The 26433-nt window shown below is 36.5% G+C and overlaps 1 long non-coding RNA gene across 8 annotated transcripts in view; it reads left to right on the top strand.

Moving 5' to 3' along the window:
• The window catches only part of LOC139041568 (uncharacterized), an 81349-nt gene that overhangs the window by 27362 nt on the left and 27554 nt on the right, over positions 1 to 26433 (top strand). For 3 of the 8 annotated variants that reach the window (XR_011496977.1, XR_011496974.1, XR_011496976.1), the window contains 4 exons: positions 913 to 1039; positions 14457 to 14576; positions 24059 to 24183; positions 24756 to 25752. This is a non-coding gene — a long non-coding RNA (uncharacterized lncRNA). Of the gene's footprint in view, positions 1 to 912; positions 1040 to 8105; positions 8230 to 14456; positions 14577 to 19215; positions 24028 to 24058; positions 24184 to 24755; positions 25753 to 26433 lie in introns of those variants that run through there. The other 5 variants (XR_011496978.1, XR_011496975.1, XR_011496979.1 and 2 more) reach the window with 4 other exon arrangements.

Raw genomic sequence — 26433 nt, 5'->3', positions numbered from 1 at the left:
TCCAATCTAGAAACAATGAAAGCATCTCTCTCTTTTCAATTTCTTTTTTCCAAATAATTAAATACAGGTTCATCTCATTTTTACTTTCACATATGTCTAGCCTGGGCTCTAGAGTCTCACTTTTCCTTACATTGTTCACTAGCCCATCATAAATTCCTCAGTCTTTCTCCTAAGGAAAATTTTCTTCCACTACTTTAATCAGCTTTTCTTTTTTACCCTTCATTTTTCTATAACTACATTCTGATAGTTACATTTAAGTGTAGATGTCAGAAAACAAACTAGAACAAAACAAACACCAGAAAAGACTCCTTTTTCTCTCAGAGACAGTATTCCAAGAATCAGACTTTTATATTTCTGATTTCTTTTTGAGGTAGAGATAATTTGAGATGTTTCAAGCTGGGGAGATTGCATATTCCTTCTATGAAAAGGGTCCCAAAGCTTTTAAATGCGTGAAGCTATAGACTTGAATTATTTAGAAGTATTAATATAATTAATAAATTGGAGAGGCCATTTGTGAGTGTGACTCATACTCTGTGGAGAAGATATTTGAATGTAATAAGTTTTTCTTTCATGGACTTTTCTTGGCTTTAGAACATGAGGCTGTCTAAAAGGTCTAGTGCTGATGAATTAAGCACTGAAATCTCATCCACTGGTACTCTGTAGCCTAGCGTCTATCCTTTTTCATTCTTAAACAAGTTTCATTTTTAGAGCCGTTGTACATTATAGAATAATTGTAAATGTAGTACAGAGAGTTCCCATACTCTGCAGTCAGTTACCCCCATTATTATCTTACATTACTATGGTATATTTGTTGCAATTAATAAATCATTATTGCCATATTGTTATTAATTAAAGTTCATGCTTTATTCAGATTTCCTTAATTTTTTGCCTAATGTCCTTTTTCTGTTCCAGGACCCTATCCAGGACACCATATTACATTTAGACCAGATCCCCTTGGCTAAACCACTCTTGGCTCTGACGGTTTCTCTGACTTTCATAGTTTCTGATGAACTTGACACTTTGGAATAGTATTGATCAGGTATTTTGTAGCATGTGTTTTTACTGACATTTGTCTGATATTTTTCCCATGATTAGACTGGGGTTATGAGATTCTTTTTTTTTATATTGCGGCAATGTTGGTTTATAACAGTATCTAAATTTCAGGAGTACATGGTTATATATTTCATTTTCTGTGTAGACCACATCGTGTTCAGCCCCCAAAGACTAACTACAACCCATCCCCACACACGTGCCCAATAACCCTTCCCCCTTCTTCACTTACCCCTTCCCTCTGGGAACCACCAATCCAGTCTCTGTTTCTCTGTTTGTCGTTGTTTTTATCTTCTACTTACGAGTGAGATCATATGGTATTTGACTTTCTCCCTCTGACTTATTTCACTCAGCATAATACCCTCAAGGGCCATCCATGTTGTCACAAATGGCCAGATTTCATCCTTTCTTATGGCTGAGTAGTATTTCATTATGTATATATATATTATCTTCTTTATCCATTTGTCCCTTGATGGGCACCTAGGTAGCTTCCAAGTCTTGGCTATTGTGAACAATGCTGCAATGAACAGAGGGGTGCATATATCTTTATGCTTCTTGCTTTCACGTTCTTGAGGAAAATACCTAGCAGTGGAATACTTGGATCATATAATAGATCTGTTCTTAATTTTCTGAGGAATCTCCATACTGTTTTCCGTAGTAGCTGCACCACTTTGCATCCCCACCAGCAGTGTGTCAGGGTTCCCTACTCTCCACATCCTCTGCAACATTTATTGTTTCCTGTCTTGTTAATTATAGCCATTCTGATGGGAGTGAGGTGATATCTCATTGTAGTTTTGATTTGCATTTGCCTGATAATTAATGATGTTGAACATCATTTCATGTGCCTGTTGCCCATCTGTATGTCTTCTTTGGAGAAATGTCTGTTCAGATCTTTTGCCCATTTTTTAATTGGATTGTTAGGTTTTTTTTTTTGTTGATATATGTGAATTTTTGTGTATTTTGTATATCAACCCCTTATCAGATATATGGTTTGCAAATATCTTCTCCCAATTGTTAGGTTGTCTTTTTGACTTATTGATGATTTCCTTTGCTATGCAGAAACTTTTTAGTTAGATGTTGTCCCATTTGTTTATTTTTCTACTGTTTCCCTTGCCTGGTCAGACATGGTATGTGAAAGTGTGCCACCGTTGAAGAGTGTACTGCCTATGTTTTCTTCCAGAAATTTCATGGTTCCAGGTCTTATATTCAAGTCTTCAATCCATTTTAAGTTACGTTTTGTGTATGGTGTAAGAGAATGGTCTCCTTTCATTCTTTTGCATGTGGCTGTCCAGTTTCCCAACACAATTTATTGAAGAGACTCTCCTTTCTCCATTGTATGCTCTTGGCTCCCTTGTCAAAAATTAGCTGTCCATACAAGTATGGGTTTATTTCTGGGCTCTTGATTCTGTTCCATTCATCTGTCTGACTGTTTTTGTGCCAGTACCATGCTGTTTTGGTTACTATAGCTTTGGAATATATTTTGAAATCAGGGAGTGTGATATCTCCAGCTTTGTTCTTTTTTCTCAGGATTTCTTTGGCTTTTTGGGGTCTTTTGTTGTTCCATATAAATTTTAGGATTCTTTGTTCTGTTTCTGTGAAAAATGGTGTTTGGACTTTGATAGGGATTGCATTGAATCTGTAGATTGCCTTAGGGTGTTGTAGTTTTCGGTGTACAGATCTTTCACCTCTTTGGTTAAGTTTATTTCTAAATGCTTTATTCTTTTGGTTGCAGTTGTAAATGGGATTGTATTCTTACTTTCTTTTTCTGCTAATCTGTTGTTAATGTATAGAAATGCAATTGACTTTTTATGTTGATTTTGTATCCTGTAATTTGACTGTATTCATTTATTATTTCTAAACATTTTTTAGTTGATTCTTTAGCATTTTCTGTATATAAAATCATGTCATCTGCAACTAGTTACAGTTTCACTTCTTCTTTTCCAATTTGAATCCCTTTTATTTCTCTTTCTTGCCTGATTGCTCTGGTTAAGACTTCCAATACTATGCTAAGTAAGAGTGGTGAAAGTGGGCATCCTTGTCTGGTTCCTGTTAGAGGGATAGCTTTCAATTTTTCTCCACTTAGAATGATATTTGCTGTGGACTTGTCATATATGGCCTTGGTTATGTTGAGGTACTTTCCTTCTATTCTCAGTTTATTCAGAGTTTTGATCATAAATGGATTCTGTATCTTGTCAAATGCCTTCTCTGCATCTATTGAGTTGATCATGTGATTTTAATTCTTCATTTTGTTAATGTGGTGTATCACATTGATTGACTTGCAGATGTTGAACCATCTTACATCCTTGGAATAGATCCCACTTGATCATAGTGTATGATCTTTTTAGTGTATTGCTGAATTCATTTTTCTAGTATTTTGTTGAGGACTTTTGCATCAATATTCATCAGTGATATTGGCCTGCAATTTTGTTTTTTTGTGATGTCTTTGTCTGGTTTTGGCATCAGGGTAATGTTGGCTTTGTAGAAGGAGTTAGGAAGCCTCCTCTCCTCTTCAATTTTGTGGAAGAGTTTGAGAAGGATAGGTATTAAGTCTTCTTTGAATATTTTGTAAAATTCACCAGGGAAGCCATCTGGTCCTGGACTTTTATTTTTTGTGAGGTTCTTGATTACTCTTTCAATTTCCTTACTGGTGATTGGTCTATTCAAATTCTCTATTTCTCCTTGATTCAGTTTTGGCAGGTTGTATGATTCTAAGAATTTATCCATTCCTTTAGATTATCCAATTTGTTGGAATATAGCTTTTCATGGTATTCTCATATGATCATTTGTATTTCTGAGGTGTCTGTTGTATTTTCTCTTCTTTCCTTTCTGATTTTATTTATTTGGGCCTTCTGTCTTTTTTTCTTGGTGAGTCTTGCTAAAGGTTTTTAAATTTTGTTTATCTTTTCAAAGAAACTGCTCTTAGTTCCATTGGTTTTTAGTCTCTATTTCATTTATTTCTCCTCGGTTTTTATTATTTCTTTCCTTCTACTGATTTTGGGCTTTGTTTGTTCTTCCTTTTCCTGTTACTTTAGGTGCACTGTTAGATTGTTTATTTGCAATTTTTCTTGTTTGTTGTGGTAGGCCTGAACTACTCTAAACTTCCCTCATAGAGCCACTTTTGCTGTATTCCATAGATTTTGCCATGTCATATTTTCATTTTCATTTGTCTCCAGGTAATTTTTGATTTCTCCTTTGATTTCTTCATTGACCCAATCGTTGTTCAGTAGCATTTTGTTTAATCTCAACATATTAGTGGCTTTTCTGATTTTCTTCCTTAGTTAATCTCTCATTTCATACCTTTGTGGTCAGAATATATGCTTGGTATTATTTCAATCTTCTTAAATTTATTGAGACTTGTTTTGTAGCCTAATATGTGATCAATCCTGGAGAATGTTCCATGCGCATTTGAAAAGGATGTGTATTCTGTGGTTTTTGGGTGCAATGTTCTATATATACCTACTAAGTCTGTCTGGTCTAATGTGTCATTTAAGGCCAATATTTCCTTATTGATCTTCTGTTTGGATGATCTAGTCATTGCAGTAAGTGGAGTGTTAAAGTCACCTACTATTATTTTGTTTCTATTTCTCCTTTTGTGTCTGTTAATAATGTCTTTATATATTTAGATGCTTCTATGTTGTTAGTTATTTACAAGTGTTATATCCTCTTGTTGGATTGTTCCTTTTGTTATTTTGTAGTGTACTGCTTTGTTAGGACTGTTTTGTTACAGTTTTTGTTTTAAATTCCGTTTTGTCTGATATAAGTCTTGCTGCCCCAGCTTTCATTCTTTGTCAATTGCATGGAGTATCTTTTTCCATCCTTTATTTCCAGTTTGTGAGTGTCTTTAGGTCTGAAGTGTGTCTCTTGTATGCAGTACATGCATGAGTCTTGTTTTTTTATCCAATTGGCCACCCTATGCCTTTTGGTTGAAGTACTTAGTCCATTGACATTTAAAGTAGCTATTGATAAATATGTACTTACTGCCATTTGTTACTTTTTTCTGAGTGTTTTAGTAGTTCTTTTCTGTGCCTTTCTTTTTCTCTTCCTCTCTTCCCTTGTGGTTTGATGGCTTTCTTTAGTATTATTTTTGGGTTCCTTTCTCTTAATTATTTGTGTATTTATTGTAGGTTTCTGGTTTGTGATTATCACGAGGTTCATATATAATAATCTACATAGATTGCAATCTATATTGAGTTTATGGTCTCTTTAGTTTGACCTCTTTCTAAAAGTTATACTCCTTTACTCCTCTCCTCTCACATTTTGTGTTTTGTTGCTTTTTTAAAAGACTTTATTTTTCCTTTTTGCCCCCAAAGTCCCCCTGGTACATAGTTGTATATTTTTAGTTGTGGGTCTTTCTAGTTGCGGCATGTGGGACGCTGCCTCAGTATAGCTTGATGAATGGTGCCATATCTGTGCCCAGGATATGAACTGGCAAAACCCTGGGCCACTGAAGTGAAATGCGTGAACTTAACCACTTGGCCACTGGGCTGGCCCCTTAACATTTTATGTTTTTGATATAATATCTAACCTGTTATTTTGTGTATGTGTATCCTCTTACCATTGAAATAGGTAATTTTAGTACTTTTGTCTTTTGACCTTCATATTATCTTCTTAGGTGAATGGACATTTACTGTATTTTTGCCTTTACCAGTGATTTTATTGCCTTTAAAAAAAATAATTTTCTTATTCCTATTTGTGGTCTTCTCTTTCCCACTTAATTAAGTCCCCTTAGCATTTCTTGTAAAACTGGTTTCTTGGTGACAAACTCCTTTAATTTTTCCTTTATTGGGAAACTCTTTATCTCTCCTTCCATTCTGAATGGTAACATTGGGGGATAGAGTATTCTTGCCTGCAGGTGTTTTCCTTTCAACCATTTAAATATATCTTGCCACTCCCTTCTAGCCTGTAAGGTTTTTGCTGAGAAGTCAGCAGCTATCCCTATGGGGTTTCTTTTGTATGTCACTTGATGCCTTTCTCTCACAGCTTTTAAGATCCTCTCTTTATGTTTAATTATCGACATATTAATTATAATGTGTCTTAGTGTGGGCCTATTTGGGGTATCTTGTTTGGCACTCTCTGAGCTTCCTGTACTTGGATGTCTGTTCCCTTTCTTAGGTTAGGAAAGCTTTCAGCTATTATTTCTTCAACTAGATTCTTGCCCCCTTTGTCTTTCTCTTCTGGTGCACCTATAATACGAATGTTAGTGCACTTGATATTGTCCCAGAGTTCCCTTAGACTGTTAGCATTCTTTTTAATTCTTTTTTCTTTTATCTGTTCAGCTTGGGTGATTTCCTCTAGTCTTTTGTCCAGTTCAGTGTTCTGTTCTTTTGCATCATCTACTCTTCAATTGAATCCTTCTAGTGAGCTTTTCATTTCCAGTATTGTGTTCTTCATTTCTGATTGGTACTTTGTTATATTTTCTAATTCTTTGTTGGCATATTCACTTTGTGATGATTCACATTCTTTTCCCTAGGTCAGTGAGCATCCTTATGATTTTTTGTTTGAACGCTTTGTTGGGTAGGTTGTTTATGTCTGTTTCATTTAGTTCTTTTTCTTTGGTTTTGTCCTGTTTCCTTGCTTGGGACATATTCCTTTGCCTCCTCATTTTGCCTCCTTTTCTGTGCTTATATCTATGTCTTAGGTGGTCAGCTATGTCTCATGATCTTGAGGAAGTGGCCTTATGTAAGAGACATCTTTTTGAGGCCCAGCAGCATGCTTCCCTTGTCTCACTGGTTCCAAATGTTCCAGGAGTGACCCCTGTGTGGGCTACATGTGTCCTTCTGTTGTGGGAGAGTTGATCTTGCTGCAGATGCCCAGGGAATCTAGGCTGTCCCCTGGCTGGCTGGTTGTAATGCTCAGCTATGGGGGGCTTCTATCGACCCTACAGTCACTTTATCGAGTTTGGAGAGCCCCAGCACAGTTGGCTGCAAAGTCTAATAGCACGTTCCTCTTGCAGTTTTTCTGTTAAGTAAGTAGACCCCCAGTGTGGCTGGTTGCTAGGCTCAGGGGCTTACAATTGTTGTAGGCCTCTGGCCTGCAAGGCTGTTGTCAACTTTCGCAGGATTGCAGTTGAGTGGGGTGGTCACAGGCATGAGAGCACCCCATAGTTTCAGGCTTTGGAAGGCGAGGCCAATCCCTTATGTGATTGATAAACACAGGTATTCTGTTGCCAATAAGCCGCATGGCTCACACACACTGTACAGGTCCACACACACTGTAAATACAGTCCTGGCTTGTATACACATCCTGATCCTCTGGATTGTACCTAGTCGCCCCACTCAGAGGTCCCTACACCCTGCCCCCATGCCCCACATACTCTATCCTACCCCACAGGGGCAGACCCACTGGTCTGCTTGCAGAAGATCCAGGTACCCAGTCTATGTAGGCCCAAGAGTTGCCCAAGGGCTTGCTGTTGGGTGGAGCTAGGCCTTAGGGCTGCTGCCTGCCCTAGCTGAGCTGGATTAAATCTGTGCTTTAGTGGGCAGAGCAGACCCTGGGCTAACAGGCTAGGGGAAGAAGTCCAATGGCATCTGCCAGCATTTGTGTTAGCCCTCCAGTACTAGGTCACAATAATGGCTGCCAGCAATGTCTTAGTCCGTGGAGAGGTCTCACCTCTCACTGAGATGCACCCAGAGCCTATGATGTGAGTCTCTTTTCACCAAAGGACTATGAACCTTTCTTTCTGGTGATTTTAGGTTGCTTTCTGAAATGGGTGAATTTGTGCATGAGCCCTTTAAGAGATAACTTTATTCCACTGATGTCTGATATCTTTTCTAGTTGTATTCCTCGTTGTAGTTTATAGCTAGCAAAGCCAGATATTATGAGACTCGTTTCAGTTGTGCTGAGTTTTAAGGATGCTTATAGCAGGAATGCACTCCAGCTTGGGTCCTCCACTCCTCCAGGGAAGGCTGTGTACCTTAGGCTTGCTCCTGCCTGCCTGCGATGCTCCATGGCTTGCAAAGGTGGCTTTTTTCTCTTCATACAGGAATCTCTGCCTCAGTCAGGGCTGTCCCTTGTTGTGGGGATTCTTTTTTGTCCAGTGTTTTGTTCTCTTTCAGAGACAATTCTTCCAAGAAAAGTTGTAACTTGGTTGTGCTTATGGGAGGAGGTGATTTCAGAGTCTTCCTATGCTGCCATCTTGACACCAACCCCTATGGGATTCTTGGTTGGAATACCAGACAGGTAAAGTTAACATGGTATTCATTACATCATATCAAGAGTACATACTATCAGTATAATTTATCACTATTCATGCTGACCTTGATCACTAGCCTGACTCAGTGTTTGTCAGGTTTCTCCACTGTGAAGTTATTCTTTCCCATCCTTTTCATAGTGTAAGGAGTGGAGAGTTATGTTCCACATGCTTGAGGGTGAGGTATCTATATAAACTATTTGGAATTATTCTGCATGCATGGGAGGTTTGCCCTTACCGCTCCTTTTTTTCCCCCCCAAATGAACCCTTCCTTACTTTCTGGTACTACAAAGGGCTTCAGGCTTATCTTGTATATTTTCTGCCCCAGTCCAAGAATTGGCCATTTCTACAAGCAGGCTTAATTCCTTTCACTGGACAATAGCATTAGAAACCAAGATCTGGGTGCTAGATATGCTCATTACTACTGAGGTGTCATTGCTTCTAGTCCCTTACTAAACTCATGTTTATAAACTTACATATAAACATCTCTGTGTGTAAAAATAGTGGTTCATCTATATCTATATTAAGTTGAACATAAATTCATACTGATGTCTCCAACTTTAACCCGTTAACACATGGATCATTCTAGCCCCCTCCTCTTGCTTATCTGCACACTTCCACTCCAACAGTGTGAAACCTGGCTCCCCTCATCTGCCATCCATTTACTCAATTTTTCAGTACCAGTGTACATGTACAAAAGCATCAGAATTGTTAATCTAGTACCTCTATGGGAAACAACGTTATCAACTATCTTGCAGTGCGTATGTAGTTTCTTTTGCCTTTGTTTTACAAACTCTACTCATTTTCTAAGTTACGTACGTCTGCACCCATTTCTCCCTACTCTCTTTAGTGAGCTTGTTTCATGCTTTGTAACACAGTTAGATTGTTTTGTCACATTCTGCATTCCACTGGGAGATTTTCCTAAACTCCTAAATGATTTTTAATATTCAATGGGTTTTGAAAAATGTGTAGTATCATGTAGCCACAATTACAGTATCATAGAGAACAGTTCTACCACTCTGAAAAATCTCCTGTGCTTCTCCTATTTAATCCTTCTTCCCCTCCCTCCTGGAAACTATGGATATTTTTCCATATCTATAGTGTAGCCTTTTCCGGAATGTCTTATAATTGGAGTCATAGAGTATGTAGCATTTTCAGATTGACTTCTTTCACTTAGCAAGATGCACTTTAATTTATCTATATCTTTTCATGACAATAACTTATTTCTTTTTTTCACTGAATAATTTTCCATTATATGTGTGTATAACAGTTTATTTATCCATTCATTTACTGAAGGACATCTTGGTTGCTTCTAGTTTTTGACATTGTGAATAAAGCTGCTATAAGGATTTGCATGTGGGTTTTTGCATAGAAATAGAATTTTAAATCACTTTGGTAAATACCTAGGAGTATAATTGCTGGATTGTATGGTAAAACTATGTTTAGTTTTGTAAGCAACTGCCAAACTAAACTGTCTTCCAAAATGGTTCTACCATTTTGTATTTCCACCAGCAATGATGGAGAGTTGTTGTTGCTTTGCATCCTTGCCAGCAATTGGTATTGTCAGTTTTTTTTGGATTTCAGCCATTCTAAGATTTGTGTAATGATATCACATTGTTGTTTTACTATGCAATTCCCTATTGACATATGATGTTGATCATCTTTTCATATGCTTATTTGCCATCTCAATATTTTTTCTGGTGAGGTGTCTTTTTAGATCTTTCACTCATTTTTTTATTGTGTTTGTTTTCTTACTGTTGAGTTTTAAGAATTAGTATATTTTGGATACAAGTCGTTTATCAGATGTGTCTTGCAAATAATTTCCTTTAGTCTGTGGCTTATCCTTGGATTCTTTTCAGAACATAATTTTCATATGGTTCAACTTAGCAATTTTTTCTTTTATGGATCACACTTTTGGTGTTGTATCTAAAAATTCACCACCTAGCTCACTTAGATTTTCTCGTTTTCTTCTGCAAGTTTTATAGACTTGCATTTTACATTTAGTTTATGATTCCTTTTGAGTTAATTTTTGTGAAAGATGTAAGGTTTGTGTTTAGGTTCAAATTTGTTGTTGTTTTTTTTTGCATATGAAGGTTCAGTTTGTTAAAGAGAACAGCCACAGGCCCAAAATGTCATCACTTGTGCTAAAACCCGTAACACTAAACCTAGATTTAATACCTGGTCTAATTGCTGTTTTGACCTTCTGCAGAAATGTAATCTTAATCAACCATCTAGAATTTTCTGGTCAGTACAAGTGAGATAATCTGTCTTGTGGGCCCTCTCTATCCTTCAGACGAAGAAGAAGTAATCTCCATGATATAACCCTGGCTATTCTCTTTCTCCCAGAAGGAGATGTCCTGGTTTGAAATAATCCTTTCTTTTCTTTTGCTAATACCTTCTTACCCCATTCTCCATCTTCATATAAAAATCTTCCATTTTATACATCCCTCAGACTGCCCTTCTAGTTGCTAAATGGGATGCTGCCCAATACATGAGTCATTTAATAAAGCCAATTAGATCTTCAAATTGACTTGGTTGAATTTTGTTTTTTAACAAGTTGTTTCAGCACCATTTTTAAGAAAAACCATCTTTTCTTCATTGCGTTGCCTTTGATCCCTTGTCAAAACCCATTTGGCTATTTCTAGGATCTCTAGTCTGTTTCTATGATCTATGTGTCTATTCTTTTGTCAATACCATACTGTCTTGATTACTGTAGCTTTAGTAATTCTTCCAATTTTGTTTTTTTTCTTCAGTATTGTGTTGGCTAGTCTAGGTCTTTTGCTCTCTATGTAAACTTAGAATACATTTTTGAAATATCTACAAAATAACTTACTGGGATGTTGATTAACACTGCACTGAATCTATATATTGAGTTGGGAATTAGCTGCTAAGAATTGAACACTTAACAGTGTTGGGCATTCAATCCATAAACACAGAATATGTCTGCATTTATTTACATATTCTTAGATTTCTTTCTTCAGAGTTTTGTAGTATTCTGCATGTGTAGCTACCTTTTCATTTGAAAGTTTTGTCTTGTGATTTTCCTAAGAGACATCATAGGAAGTAAAAATCGTTCTGTCCATCCAGTGCTCATAAAGTGAAACACTGAAACTGTGCTTTTCTTGTTATGGGCTTCATTGGAACTAAAGTGTTTCCCTAACTAATGTTAGTCCCTTTCCCAAGTTCTATTAAGTCCAAAAAGCTAAACCTCAGTGATTCAGGTTAATGTCAGCTCCAGTGATCTCACACTAAAGTCACAGAGACCTTATAGTAAGGCCATGAAAGTCTCTCTAAAGACATGGAGATCTCTTAGCAAATTCTAAATGTCTCACTTAGTTTTTGGGTCCTGTGTGCTTCTTGACTTAGAAAACCAGGATGTTTTGCATGACTCGCAAGCAGATTCTTCAAATTTAAACAGATGAAAATTTTCAGTTGTGCCTAGGAATTTGCTCTTCACTTGAAGACAGTGAAAATCACTAGATTATCTCATGCTGCTTTTTATGCTCTATCTATTAGGCCAAATAAAGCTTACTAGTCCATCTGTAATGGTCTCCTGAATTATGATTATGGGAAGATAAGGAGTCCTATAGGATTTTTTTGTGTATCTGATAAGTTCTTAATCTTTGAACTCAGATGTCAGTTTGTAACCAGTTCTGCTCTACTGATCTTACAGCAGATAGAAATGACTATTATATAATTCCTGGTCTTGGACCTGAGTAGTAATGACTGTTAATAGTAACTCATACTTGTATACAGTTTAAAAATTTACAAACACTTTTACATGTTTTATCCTTTTTAATCTTTAATTTTGTGACTTAAGAACTCTTTGTTCCATTTTAAGAGAGAATGTCCATAAAACCCATTAGTAAATTGGTTAGCTCTAAATTCACTTGACTTCTCATAAGGGAAGAAATTGAGGCTCAGAGAAATGGGTCAGTCAGTCAGTGAGGAAGCTGGTCTCACTTCCAGCTACCATCTAGTGCTTTCCATGGTGCTATCCATCCTACCCTGCCCTTTCACTCTTATGCCTTTGAATGGGGAAATAGCATCAGAGTCTTCAAAGGAGGAATGATTAAATCAAAATGAAAACAGAGATCAAGATCTGGAGGCCCTGAAGGGAGATGCAGCTCACCCACTCTGACTCACTTTAAGGTACCAGAACTGGTCTATTGTATCTAACATAATACACACTGGGAAAGTGGCATTTGGACATAGAGATTGGCTGTTCCCCAGCTACGAGGAAGGAAATTAATGCATTCAGGTTCAAACATCTGCCCCTCAGTCAAGTTTGTGTCCCTGTGGAAGCTAAAGAAGAAGATAATATGTGAAGGATCTTGCTGAACCATAAAAAGTGGCATGCAATAGGTATGAACAGCCCAGATTCTGGAGCCAGAGGGTCTGAGTTTGAACCTCAGCCCATAACTTCCTAGCTTTGCGACTAAATTTTCTGATCACCAGTTCTGCTGGGTTGGGGTTTTCCCCCACTGCCAAGCAATTCTGACACCTACAAATTTACTAAGTTTTGACACTATTTGGAGGCAGCATTGGATTCCACAGGTTAATATTCAAAGTCCAAAAGACTGCCCTCCACTTCAGAACCAATTCCAAGTCCAGATTACTACCTGTACTCCTGACCTACTGACTACAAATCAGAGGTTCCCACAACCTCCTCCTTGGGTTTGGGTAATTTGCTATAGTGGCTCACAGAACTCAGGAAACCAGTTTACTCACTAGATTACCGGTTTATTCCAGAGGATATTAAAGGCCGCGAATCAATAGGCAGATGAAGAGATGCATAAGGTGAGGAGCTGAACAAAGGAGCTTCTGTACTTGAGGAGTTTGGGGCTCAGCATGGTGGCACATGGAAACATTCTGGCTCCCAAATCTGGAAGCTCTCTGAACCGTCTTGTTTTTATGGAGGCTTTATTACATAGGCCTGATTGATTAAATTATTAATATTAGTGATCTATTCAACCTACAGCCCCTTTCACCCCCTGGAGGTGAGGTGGTGGAACTGAAAATTCCAACCCTCTAAACACATGGTTGGTTCTCCTGGCAACCAACTCCCATCCTTAGATGTGGTCTCAAAATAACCTCATCAGCATAACAAAAGACACCTTTATTGCTCTCTTCCTGTAGGCAACTCTAACGGTTTCAGTAGCTCTGTGCTACAAATGGAGACAAAGACCAAATATATATTTCTTCTTATAAATCACAATATCACAGTGCCCTTGAGCAGATTACTTAACCTCATTGTGCCTTGGTTTTCTTTTCTAAAACAAAAGGATAGTTGTATGGTAATAATAAATTCCATAATTAATACATTAATGTAATCATTTAAATTATGTAAAGCATTTAGAACACTGCCTGACCTATGCTATTTGTTGCTGTTGTTATTATTGTTATTAATATTTGACCATAGGGGTTGAGGAGAAAGATTGTGCTAAATGGAAACAATTTATGTGACTGAAAAATATAAAATCAAAGAATACTCCCCCTGGGCTCTGAGAGTCTTCTGTGGGTCAATTTATGTAAGTTAAACATTAGTTATTTCAACGCAAAATTTCTAGTTCATTTCTACATGTACGTCGTGGATTTCCTTGGTATTAAATATTTGGTCTTTAGGGTTGGGGTGGAGTAGAGAATTCAGAGATAATTTGTGACAAGAGATTTTCACATATTGAGGTATATGGGGTAGCCATTTTGGTTTAAAGTTTATCTGGCCTAAACTAAAGAAGGCTGACTTATGGCCTATCAAACCTACAATGCATATCTGCTTTAAACATTAAAGTAAAGAGTGCATTAAACATTACCTCAAAGTAAATAATGCACTCTCTTAAAATAAGAATGCATACCTCCTCTCCTAGGACATCAGTATAGGTAATGCTCTATCAGGAACATCCTTTTGGTAATGTTCATGTTAGTACTCCTGAAGATAAGTTCTCTTTCCTGGACATCAGGGTCACATTGACCTGCTAATTTGCAACTGAATACCACTTTGAAACTTTGATGAACATGTATCCTGGGCAAGCTTAATGTATGTTCTGAAAAGGTTTAAAACTGTACTGAAAACCATATTTCTCTGGAACACATTCTTCCTTTGTGGAAACTGCCTTCTGGAGTTATAATCCTCACCTTGACTCAAGCAAAACTCACCTTATCTCTTTTACCCATAGAATGACTATTGGTTATTTTGCATTGATGTTTCTTGGAACAGGGCAGCAGGATTTCAGAGAAACCCACCAGAGACCACCTGTAATCTACATCAAACTGGTGCTCCATGCAACATGAGCTCATTGAGCCCCTCCAGCTTCACTCCACACTTCAGGTGCTCCTGGTGAGTTTTGCTAAAATCTAGACATTCTTATTTAAGTCATAGGTTCTCACTTTTATTTGAACTGTTTCAAGTCTTAAGACTAGATGTCTTAAGGGGGTATTGGTACATATCCTAGGTAAGAAGAACTTAGGGGTAATATCCCAGGTAAGAGAAATGTAAGGGAAATATTCTAGGTAAGAGAAACCTGAGGGAATATGCTAGGTAAGAGGAACTATGGGGACTTTCCTAGGCCAGGGGAGGCTAGGGGGAACTTTGGAGTGAATTCGGCAGGCTGATCTTTTAATTTGGCTTTAAATTGGAAAGAATTGTGTCTATAAAGTCTGAACAAATTATTTAACAACAAAATGAGAGACTGAACTCATTTATCTCTGAAAAGAAGGGATACCAGCTCCTTACAGGTTTAAGGTATTCTCAGGTGACTGAGAACTTCATGGAAGTGTCTTAAGTTGAGCCTCATGACATACAGTGGTCCCATAGGAAATTGCATTGTGATCATTCACATAAATTAACTAAAAGCTTGTCCAGGGATGCACACATATAGATTAGTCATCAAGTGGTCCAAGCCCCCACAGTAGTTTTAGGATACTTGTGAGAGAAACCAAGACACATAAATGAGTGTTCATGTCATTTTGGAAGTGACAGTTATAAGCAGCACACTTCTGACCCCTGTCCTTAGAAATTGTTCAGAAGTTATAGTTAAAAATTAAAAACAGGGAATCATGCTTCTAAAAGCTGGCCAATTCTTGAATGGGCAGCCTCCTCTTGTAACTCTGGATACTTGCAAGTGCTTAACAAAATGATGATAACTGTAAATGGCTGCATCTTTGCATCAAAACAGCCAGGATAATTTAAAATCATGGTGGCCACTTTGGGGCTCCTTTGAACTTTCAAAATTTGTCTTTTGTCCACTAGGCTTAAGAGCCATGGAACGGAGAAATATTTAATAACTAGAGTAAAGAGTGCCACCTTCTGACATAATTCTTCAAAAATTAAAGGCTCTGGAAGCTGTAAATATTTACAAAGAACAGCATAACCTTACTAAGCTTGTTTTACCCCCTGAGGACTTGGTTTGACAATCCTCAGGTTGGGGGGGCCCAAAAATTTTGTTGTACCCCATTGCAGTCAGAGATGGTCAGAAAGAAATTTGGGTTGCACCCCAATGGCAGCTAAGAGTCCTACCAGACTGCTGCCAGCCTCAAGGGAATTGCATTGGCCATTAGAAGGAATGTTCCAATGAGGTAAGATCATTTAAGAAGTGCACTTGAAACCAAAGGCTTCAAAATTCCAAAATAACCTTATTGAAAGTTTTGTTGCAAAAATCTAATAAAAAAATTGGTATAAGAGGTACCTAAAGGGAAAGTCTATTAAATCATCTTTACTGACACTCCCATTATCTACCTGTGAAGGAGGGACTAAGATGAGCTCCTCCTCAAGTTAATGAGACTGAGATTTCCTGGGAAACTGCTACCCCTAAACAGTCAGGGGGAAACTAAAATTAAAAACTAATGGAGTTGTTTACTGCTGCTAGGAATAGGTACTCTTTGTCTTGGCTGAAACCTGACTAGATACTTAAAAGGATTTAGCAATGTATGATCAGAAATTTGGCCAAATTGGGAGCTGATATTCAAAGCCTGATAGGGATTTTTTTGGCTTTATTCCCTAAATTAAGATAAAATTATGTACCCAGAGGGAAAGAAGAAAATTAAAGACAATATAATTGGATGGGGGGGGGGGTGTCAGTACTTTGATAAATAGTTAACTTCCTCTGTTTATCTAAAAAATCTTGTGACCTCTCTGGAAGCAATTATCTAGATCCTCCCAGATTCCTGAGACTGAAGTAAAAAAAAAAAAGGGAGGAAAAGCTTTTTGTGATGCAGACTGTTATGAAAGCACACTTGCCCAAAAATCTAAGGAAAATGTTACAAATGGAGGCTATAAAATTTTTGTTACATCTATCTGTGTATTTATGTGTGTGTCTATAAATTTGTTATATACGTGTGATATTTTTCTGCCTCTGGATTGTATAATTTCTAAAAGAGCTCTACTTAATTGGCTTAAAGTAAGTACTTACATAAATGTAATAGAAACGAACTCAAATATCTTTCAAGTGAATGTGATATAAAATAATCTTCAGTAAATGAAAGCTTATTTAAATTTGTTGGTTTGATTGAAATAAGCATGTCCTTAAGGTTATCAGCATTGGCTATTATGCAGACATGCAATCTTCATTCCACCTGGGTTTAGTAGTTAAATGAGCTGATGTTATTTCTGTTAAAAAATTAGTCAGGAAAAATAATAGCTTAAAATAATAGCTCATTTTGTCTAATATCTCATGAAGTTTTTGTAAGCAATCTAAACATAATTATTGGAAACAAGTAAATAGATGCAGGTAAGATAAAACTTTTAGGTGAACTTTTAATCATAATTATGTGTTATGGTATATATGTACTAAGAATAATTTCAAAACTTTTTGATAACTTGAAACATTAGAGTTTTGTTAAACAAAGCTAAATGATAGAAATTTATTGAGTATCTAGGTCATTTCCACATAAGATAAAATATTAGACATTAATGATTAAATATAGGTTTATCTACTTTTGGCTTCTTATTACAGAGAAACTAAAAGATGTTTGGGACTATTAGTAAACAAGTCTTGTACTCTATTAAAAGACTTTACTATGAAGTACCATGCTTCTAGAAATTATAAAAAGTATTTATAAATTTGTCAAGACACAGAATGTTGATATGAAAGACAGTTCATAATTTCTTATTTCTTAGTTTTCACTAAAAATTAAAGTTTCTAAAGGCTAAAAGTTCTAATTAATATATGTGATTAAAGCCATTGAAAATTAGTAAGGGAAACATCTTTGTATTCCAGGAAAGTAAGAAGCATATTTCTAGTAAAGAAGGTAGGTGTAAGGAATGCAGAAATTTTTGTCCGAAAGTACTAGAAAAGAGGGAAGATATGGAACAAATTCTGGATGTAAAAAGGAAAATTATAGAAGGTTTGTGGAACAGGAAGCCCGAGGAAGGAGTTTTGTGCATGGTCAAGTTGACTAAGATTGAAATGAATTTAATTAGGTGAATAGTTTTAATATCAAATATAAGCTGGTACAAAAATTAGAATTTAGTTTTCTTTCTCTTTAAAGGATAATTTTCTTGGGCTTTTAGTCTGCTCTTGATAAAAAGATTATGGAAACGTTTTTTATTTACTTTTGAGTAGTCTATCAGAATGGTAGGTATTTTATGTTTTATCAAAATTAATTTCCTGTATTGTTTTTTATTAGGTTTTAATCATAAGAGCTAAGGTTTTTCTTACAGCTATTTAATTTTATGCATTTTCCTGAAAATATTTAATTGTCACCATAGTTAAATGGATAATTAAGCATTATTTCACAGTGACCTATGATCTTGTTTGACTAAGTGTTTTAACATTTTGACAAGCTTTCCCAAAATTCAAATCCTAAGTGAAGTCTTTCTTTTGACATAAGCAACTATAAGAATTTTCAGCAGGCACCTGGGACACCTCAAACAATTGGTTTCTTCTTATAAAGAAGGAGATATTAAACTAATTAGGCTTGTTTGGTATGTTAAATTACATGGGAAGTATTGTCAAATAAGTGACACTTAGCCTCCTGTATGAATATCTTTGTATGCCTGTAGGTTATAAATATGTGTTTTAGAAATTATATAAAATTTCTGAAAAAATTTCTAATGCATCCTGGTATAATGTTATCACTTGTAACTCTAGTCATTATTGTAACCCTACTACATTTCTTCCAGTATAGCAGGAGGAAAATGACCATGGCTGCATTTTATTATCTAATTTGGTTTACAGATGGATCTTACTCAAAAGATGAGCAGGGACATTACTGGGCTGGAGATCTTTTCCAGCCTTGAGAATGCCTACTGCTCTTAACCCTGCTAACCCAATGAAAGATTTCCTTCTATAGGCTCAAGAAATTGCCATGGAAGAAGAGAAACAAATAAGGCAATGAGAAGGGGGAATTTTTCACATGACCACACAGATGTGGTTTGGGCCCGATAAAAAACCCATAGTGTCTATTGGAGCACAATTGCTACTGCTCCAGCATATATATCAATTAACTCATTGGGCACCTGAAAAGATTATTTTATGGGGAGAACCATATTATTTTGAAACCTTCACCCACAGTGGCTCATAAAGCATAGGTTTCTTGTATTATATGGCCTAAATATAATCCAGGAAAACACTATATGGGTCACAAGACCACTTTCCTCTTCCTAAGGAACCCTTTGAGGTATGGCAATTGGACTTTGTTCAAATGTAAACATCTCAAGGTACACTTCTATATCTTAGTAGTGATCTGTATGTTCTCACATTGGGTTGAGACCTTTTGTTGTAGAAGAGCAATGGTCCTAGAAGTAGGCAAATTATTATTGGAAAGAATAACTCCTGTTTGGGAAACTCTTACCAAGTCTTATCATCCCCAATCCTCATGTTTGGTATAAATAACTAACAGCACTATCAAAACTCAACTGACAAATCTGTCAGAAGTATTTACTCTCTCATGGCCAAAAGCTCTTCAGTTAGTGCTCCTCAATCTTAGATCTACACCCTTTGGTAAACATTGGATGTCTCCTTTTGAAATAATAACAGGACAACATATGGAATTAGATGAAGGAATGTATGAACCAACTTTACACAAAGGAGATATCTTACATTATTGTCAAGGTCTCATTGAGACACAAAAGAAACGAAAGATTGGTAGCTGATTTCTTTCACAATGAGCTCCCAGGAGGACCATGGAGTTCAAACTGGAGACTTTGTTTATTGGAAGAAACATCAATTAAAAGACTCTCTGCAGCCCAGTTGGAAAGGACTATATCAAGTACTTTTAACCAATCCATGGATAAAGTGCATGGTTAAAAGCAATCCATTCACTGAAAAATTAAAGAGCATGGACTCATGGATTCACATTTCTCATTTGAAAAAAGGTCTCTCTGCCTGGGTGGATTTCAACTTCTATTTCTCACACCTGATTTTGACTTACTAAGACAAATACCTCCAAACCAGGATGATAATATGGCATCTGTTGTTGATAGGTGTCCCAAGACTGGACCAGGTCTGTATTTCCAATCTTATATCTCTTCATTTAAATCCTTTTTTTGGTAAGATTGGAATGCAGGCTAGAGCGATGATTGCTCAAAAACTTGAGATAGTTGATCAATCTTATAACTCTGGATGAATTCTTTTCCTGACAAAGACTATGCCTAGAACTTATTCTTTTAAACTAGTCATGGAAGTCATGCAAAATCACATTTCCAATGTTTGTGTGATAATCTAAAGATAATTGATGTTACGTAACCTATGAAATGCTTCCCTGTTGACATATACTGTTATGCTTGGCCACAATACATGACTATTTCCCCTGAATGTGGATAACTGGGCAAGTCAATAAAATAAAAGCCTAGAACTGACGGACATGATGGACCAAAGGCAGGCAGCAATCACCTTTGCACCAAGGGACAATATCTTGATCATCAGTGCTTTCTATTGAAAGATTGTTGATCAAAAGGAGTAAATAACTGAAGCCAGGTACCTGAAAGTAACTGTAAATATTCAGTAAGAACATGATTACCCTTTGACCTTGTTCCCAATACAGACACAGAAGAAAAATTTAATGTTGTTAATTTGCTGTTTTCTTGTTTAACCTGAAGGGTGACTCAGGGGTCACAAGGATGTATGAGCTTGTATTGCAAAAGAAAAAGAATGCTTTTAAGGAAGTTATGATCACCAGATAAACAGCCCCAGCTGCTGTTGACATCCAGAAGTCTGATTGCCCATGGACTTATCTGGAGTGAAAGAAACATGAATTTCCCCTTTGTTTCTCCAAAACTCCTCCTCCCAAGCCCCTTAGCTCCAAAAAGACCCCCTGCTTTCTTCTTTCATTAGGGCAGATTTGAGGGGACCTATCCTCCTGCCTTCTTGTTTTGGACCATTTGAATAAAGTCTTCTCCATCTCCAACACTGATATCTCAGTGATTGTCTTATTTCATGAACTTGAGATTAAGAGGTTTGGTATCATAACAAGAGATTTTCACATATTGAGCTATGTGGGGTAGCCATTTTGGTTTAAAACTGATTCAGTCTGAGCTAAAGAAGCCTGACTTATGGCCTGTCAAACATACATTGTACATCTGCTTTAACTATTACTGTAAAGAGTGCATTAAACGTTATCTCAAAGTAAAAGATTACACTTTCTTAAGAAAAGAATGCATATTTCCCATCCTACAATATTTGTCTCAGTAATGCCCTATTGGTGACACACATTTTAGTACTCCCGAGGATAAATTCTCTTTCTTGGACAGCAGGGTCATGTTGATGTACTAATTTCCAGCTGAATATCTGTTTGAAATTTTGATGAATATGTATCCTGGGCATGTTTAATCTGTGTTCTTTGTTCTAAAAAGATATAAAACTGTACAGAAAACCAAGTTTCTCTGGAAGATATTCTTCCTTTGTGGAAACTGCCTTCTCAGCTTCCAGTAAAACTCATCTTCTCTCTCTCACCTATAGAATGGCTATTATTTATTTTGCACTGATGTTTGCTTAACACTGCCCTAGGAAATTTCAATGTAGGGACAGGTAAAATATTGCCTATAAGGGCTTAAAAACTATACTTGTTGAAATTGAAACCAGATCTTCAAAATCAGAATCCCAGCTGTATGGAGTTTTGAATGGGGAAAAATTATAGCAATCATTTAATTCAATCACTTTTAAACAGCTTTTCTGGTAATTTTTATTTGGATGTAATTCCAAATTCACTGGAAAAGTTGTGAGAATAGTAGGAATAACTCCTGCGTATCCTTTACTCAGGTTCACTAATTGTTAACATTTTGCCCCAATTGTTTTCTCATTTGTGTTTTTTCTCTCTCTCTTACACACACACACACACACCCCAACACACCCACATACACACCCATATCTGTTTTCTGATGCATTTGGGAGTAAGTTGCAATATGATGCTCCTTTACTTTGAAATACTTTAAAGTATATCTTTTAGGTACAAGGACATTGTCTCACCACAGTACAGTAGTCAAAAGTAGGAAATTTAACACAAAAAGCCTCAATTATCTAACCCACAGTCACATGGAAATGTACTTAATTGTCCATTAGTGCCTTTTATAGATAAGACTTTTGCGTGGTCCTGGATCCCATCCAGAATCATGCACTGCATTAGTTTTATGCCTCAATAGCTATACAGTTTTCTTTAATGTGGATCAGTTCCTTAGCCTTCCTTTGTCTTTCATAACCTTGAAATATTTGAAGTATACAAGCCAGTTGTTTTGCAGAATGTCTCTCAATTTGAGTATGTTGGAAGTTACTTCATGATTAGCTTTAGGTGGAAAGCATTTTTGAGAGAAATGCCACAAAGATGATGTTGTGTCTTTCTCAGTGAAGCAGAGATCAGAAGGTAATGATGTTGGTTTGTCTCACTATTGGTGATGTTAGTTTTGATCACTTGATTAAGGTGGTGTCTGCCAGGTTTCTCTGCTTTAAAATGATTATTTCTTCCTTGGTAATTGAAAAGTAATTTGTGGAGAAAACTTTGAGACTATGTAAAGACTCTGTTCCTTAAAATTTCACCTACTACTTTTAGCATCCATTGATGATTCTTGTTTAAACAGATTGTTAATTACTATGAAAGTGGCAAAAACAGCCATTTTCTAACTCTATCATTTCTTCTGCACTCAAATATTGTCTTAGTAAGGTAAGGAAGATCTTTCTCTTCTTTCTTCCTTCCTTCTTCCCTCTCTCCCTACCTCTCTCTTTCTTTCTCTTTCTCTCTCTTTCTCTTTCTTTCATTCTTTTTTCTTTCTTAAAGTATAGACTTTAGATTCATATTTCATTTGGTAGGCTATAATTCATTGTTGTTATTATTTACATTGATGCTCATATAATCCTGAAATTGTCCAATGGGAAAGCTTAAGGCTAGCTCCTGTGTCATTTTGTTATGTCTCCATTTTTTTTAAGTCTATCCTTCTTTTATAGCCCAATAAGGTATTTTAAGATCATCTGCTACTTTTATTGTCTCAGGGGTAGAATCAACTATATTCCCAGGGATCTCTAGTTTCTTCTAGTGCAGAGTGGTAATTAGAAAGCAATTTCTTGGAAGTAGTTATGCACATTACTACTTGTGGTATTATTTCCTTTAGGTTTTTTCAGCCGGCAGAGCTAAGAAAAACACAGGCACACACATGAACATATATTTGTGTCTCTTAAAAACCATGAGCTCCTACTGATACCTACATTCTGATTCAAGAGCACATGACAGTTTTCCCCTTTCTATATTTACAGTTATCTTATTCAATTTTAAGAAATCTGACTCCCACTGTGCTCCATATATTTACTTATTTGCCCAATGTTAAAAATCTGAAAGTGGTTTCAGAATTGCTACTTATCACTGGGGGCAAAATAACACTAACTAGAATTTAATATTTATTTGCAATGACTTTTTGTCTTTAGATTGAGTGCATATAGCCAAAGTAATATCTTCCAAGGTGAATTATTTTAGTTTGGTTATGCTATTTATTTGAAACATAATTAGCTTTATTTCTTTTGTGTGTTTTAAATTTCTATTTTATTCCCCATCTTTGTTTTTATTCATTTTTAGAGTATATGAATCATTAAAATGATACCAAAAGTCAAAATTATACAAAAAGCTATATCTTGCCAATCTCCAATCCCTGCAACCCCCTTTCCACCCACTTCCTGTGGGTAACTAATCTTATTAATTTCTGGCTTATCTGTGTTGTGTTTGTTTTTGCAAAAATTAACAGATATATGAACATGTTGTTTTCTTCTTCCTTTCTTACAAAAATGGTAGCATTTATGCATTTCCCCTTTAAGATTATATCTTGGAGATCATTCCATATCAATTCAAAGAGATCTTCCTCATTCTCTTTTGCAGTTGCTTAGTACTTCCTTGGATGGGTACACTATAGTTTACTTAACTACTCTCCTAGAAAGTAATGTTTAGGTTGTTTCAATATTTTGGGAATACAAACAATACTATAATGATTAACTTTGTTCATATTTATTTCCTTGTGGTTGGAATCACATCTTCAGAGTAAATTCTGGGAAGAGGAAATGCTAGGTCAAAAGATAAGCACATATGTCATTTTGTTAGATTTATGTTCTATAGGCGTTATATGAATTGGCAAATCTACCAGCAATGATTTTTCCTCTTTCCCTACAGCCTCACCAACTATGTTGAGAAGCTTTTTAAAATTTTTGCCAATCTGATAAATGAGTTATAGTTTTAATTTTTATTTCTCTTATGAGTGAATTCAAATTTTTTTTATATGTTTAACAGCCATGTAGCCTGTTTATAATGACACAGGCAAATAATATCTTCTTTTTGCTCCACATAAGAAGACTCTCGGCATCTATACATAAAATTTTGGTTTTCACCTGCTATTTTTATTTTTATTTACAGATTGTCTCCTAGCGTACTCAAGGGGTTGGGTTAAGTGACTGTGAGTTTTCTTTTTGGAAACAAAAGCATGAGACTTTGGTGAAGATCTTGAAATCATTCAGTTTGAAAAGACAGAATATTAAAGTGTAAGTTTTGCCATGCTTTCCATCTGAATGCACAGTATTATTGCTGTATTTTTTATTGGATTGCCCAATGTGTAGATTAAGAAGTGCCAATTCTGGACTAGCTACATCAGAATTATTGAGGTATCTTAAAATAAAATTCTTAGGGCCTTCCTCTAGAGAGTCTGGATTACTGGATCTTGGGTTGGATCCTAGAATCTGTATTTTTCACAAGCTGATGATTCTGCCAGGAGCAGTGTTAAGGTGTTTTGGAATCTCTGTTTTGGTGTGTGCCTCAGAGATAAACCCTTTAGCAAATGGTGAATGGAATTAGTGATTCTTACAAGCTTGTGTAATCCAAAATTTTATGTGATATAAAAATGATTTTTACTTACTTTGCAGTGAGGAAGGGCTTCCCCTTAGGCACATGTGTCCAGCACAACGCAAACCCTTAGCCTTTAACTCTCAGACATACTCAGCCAGGCTGTCCCAGGCTCTCCTGTTTAAGCCTTTATTCGACAGCCTCAGCCCCTGAAATCCATAGGAAAAGAAGCCACTAAAAGTTCTCTCTTAATACCTATTGTCTTCCAACCCAGGATTCCTCATCCAGAACAAGAAACTCAGCACAACCACCTTTGAGTCAGTTCAGGTATCCTTTCCACGTTCTCACAATGGCATGAGTGAGACAAAATTATTCATATAAGCTGACTGAATAAAATAGCAGAAATAACAGTGAAAGGCAGTATGATATAGTGAGTAAGAACATAGATTCTAGAATCAGGTAGAATGGCTTTGCATCCTGCCTCTTCTATTTCTTAGCTGGTGAATCTGGGCAGGGTATTTAACCTTTTCTGTATCTCAGTTTTGACATATTCCCCTAAATGGGGATAGTGATAGCACTTAACTCCTAGGGTTATTAGCAGGACTAAATGAAGCAAAGTTCATAAAGTACTTAGCTTGTTCCATAGAAAATACCTTATGAGTATAAAAGTTACTAAACATAATTTGATACAGGCTTCAAGATTGAGAGAGAGAGAGCTTCAATGTGTCCCTAAGAGAGGAAGAGAATAGAATGCATGGCACAGTACAAAATAGAGACATAGTAAATGACATGTTAGATGGGGAGTCTTCTTAGTATAGTGACTGCCTGAAGATCCCCCAGAAGAGTAGTTTTGAAGAACTCCCTCTCTCCCTGTGACGTTGGGGTGAACTGACTGTGGGAGGCAGAATAGTGATGCCCAGTGATGTCCAATCTCCAGAGCCTGTGAATATGTTACCTTATAAGCTAAAAGGGAGTTTGCAGATATGATTAAGGGTATGGGATTTGAGATAGGGGAGATTATCCTGGATTTTCTGTGTGGGCTCAATCTAATCACCACAGCCCTTCAAAGCAGAGAATCTTTCGCTGCCATGGTCAGAGAAAGAGACGCAGTGATAGGATAGGGGGATCACTATGCAGGTTGCTTTGAAGATGGAGCAGGAGGCCATGAATCAAGGAATGTAGACAGCCTCTAGAAGCTGGAAAAGGCAAGGATCACCTCTTGGAGCATCCAGAAAAGAACACAAACCTGCCAACACCTTGACCTTAGCTCGGTGAGTCCCATGTCAGACTTCTAACCTATAGAAGTATGTAGTAATAAACTAGTCTGCTTTTTAAAATTGTAGTTAAATATTCATAACATAAAAGTTACTATTTTAGCCATTTTTTAAGTGTACAGTTCTGTGGCATTAAGTGAATTCACATTGTCGTGCAACCATCACCACCATCCATCTCCAGAACATTTTCACCTTCCCTGTTTGAAACTCTGTACCCTTTCAATACTAACTCCTCATTCCTGCCTCACCCCATCTCCCCACCCCCACCCACGACAACCTCTATTCTACTTTCTGTCTCTGTGAATTTGACTCCTCTAGAAACGTCATATAAGTGGAATCATACAAGATTTGGTTTTTGGGACTGGTTTATTTCCCTTAGCATAGTGCCTTCAAGGTTCATCCATGTTGTAGCATGTGTCAGAATTTCCTTTCTTTTTAAGGCCGAATAATATTCCATTGTATGCATATACACACACAACATTTTGTTTATCTAGTCATCTGTTGAAGGATACTTGGGTTGTTTCCACCTTTTGGCTGTTATGAATAATGCTACTCTGTTTGAGTTCCTGCTTTCAATCCTTTGGGTTATAACCCAGAAGTACAATTGCTGGATATATGGTAATTGCATGTTTAAGTTTATGAGGAACTGTCATATGAAAAAGGGTTACAGTTTCTCTA

Source organism: Equus asinus, chromosome 22 (assembly GCF_041296235.1).
Source record: "Equus asinus isolate D_3611 breed Donkey chromosome 22, EquAss-T2T_v2, whole genome shotgun sequence".
Taxonomy (NCBI): domain Eukaryota; kingdom Metazoa; phylum Chordata; class Mammalia; order Perissodactyla; family Equidae; genus Equus; species Equus asinus.
This window is presented reverse-complemented; position numbering and strand designations above follow the sequence as displayed.